Raw genomic sequence first — 1,525 nt, 5'->3', positions numbered from 1 at the left:
CATGTCTTCCCATGAAGATGGTTATCTCCTCAATCTTGCTCTGTAGCCCCTTGCAGTTAAATTGAAGGAGCTTCATGTGGTTCGGGAGACGTGTCGTGATGTGCGGTGTAAGGGATGTGTGTGTTCTTACCGCCGTTGGCTGTGTGCGCTGCTGTGATGGTTGCCGCCCTGTGGTGGTGGCGGGAGGCGTCGCAGTTGAGGTCTGCGACCGAGCAGCGCAACACGGGCCCTCGAAGTTCCCAGTACAACCTCGCGTGGTACGCAGACCTGAGCATGCCCTAAAGTGGCACCAGCCAAGGCAGGTGTTGCACTTGACTGATGTCGCATTACGGAATATCCTCGTCTGACATGCCGTGCAGATTGTAGGAGGAACCAGGAGTTGTTGGCGGCGGCGTGTGGGTAGTGGTGCGGTTGTGTGTGCTATGAAGTCTGTCGTGGCTGTAGTATGGTCTGTGGTGTTATTATGTTGTTGTGCTGTGGTGACTGTGTGAGGCTGCTCTGGTGGACTGAGGTTAGCCGTGGAGGCTGCTCTGTTCGAGCACCAGGGGGCCACGTACGACGTGGTCCACTGTCGTGTTGTCCGTAGTCCTGAGCAGACTCTAAGGTGACTCCACCCCTCGCAGGCATTACACTTGACTGAGGTGGAGTTGTGGTGTAGTCGTCTCTGGCATACACAGCAGGTGTAGATTTCTGGCCCTGGGTTTGACTCGATGCCAGCCCTGAGTAGAAGAATACGTAGTGAATGTAGCCCTATGGACGAGCAACTTCTGAGATAACTCGCCGACCTTAACCCCGTTTAGCCGACCTACAGCCCTTGGTCGGGTGAAACCCGAGTCATTCCGGTACGTAGAACCGGCTGTCGTGGGAATGTAGTTTTTGGTATTCCTTCATTCTCACTGAAGTCGATGGACCTAGTTCCACTTTCTCTAACACAACTTCAACATCTACCGTTGCAGGACGTACTGTTTCGCCGCCACGCCTTCCAGGTATGCGACCTTAAAAAAGTGAAAAATGATTGTTAACAAGCAAGCAAACAAGAAAGGTGTAAAAATCACTTACCTGCATATATTTATCTATGGGTCCGGGCGAATACTTCACGACCCGGATGCCGACGATTGGGGTATCGCTCTGCATAGAGTCTTTGAGCAGCTCTGTTAAACATTCTAATAATAGAATTATTAACAAAAACCAACAACCACATGATCAAGTGAATTGCAGCGGAATAGCTGCGTTTGATTGTAGTTGGCTCAGCAAAGTGAAATAGTGGAAAATAAGCAACAAGAATTAACAAGACAAACTTAGCACAGTGCGTAGGCAACTGGCTGAGTCAGTGGTGATCGTCGGTCGTGATGAGGAAATGTGGTGATTTCCGAAATAGCTATCACTTCTACAATTTTTTCAAATTATTTTTGCTTTTCCACAATAAATTTTCAAAAAAAATGGCTTCAAGCTCATAAAAATTGTTGAAGCTATTTTTATTCATAAAAAACTCCATTTTTGGAGGTATTTTGAAATTGGTCCAGCT

The sequence above is a fragment of the Rhagoletis zephyria genome, unplaced genomic scaffold, assembly GCF_001687245.7.
Source record: "Rhagoletis zephyria isolate East Lansing unplaced genomic scaffold, Rhagoletis_zephyria_1.1 Rzeph_scaffold_02389, whole genome shotgun sequence".
NCBI classification, from domain to species: Eukaryota; Metazoa; Arthropoda; class Insecta; order Diptera; family Tephritidae; genus Rhagoletis; species Rhagoletis zephyria.
This window is presented reverse-complemented; position numbering follows the sequence as displayed.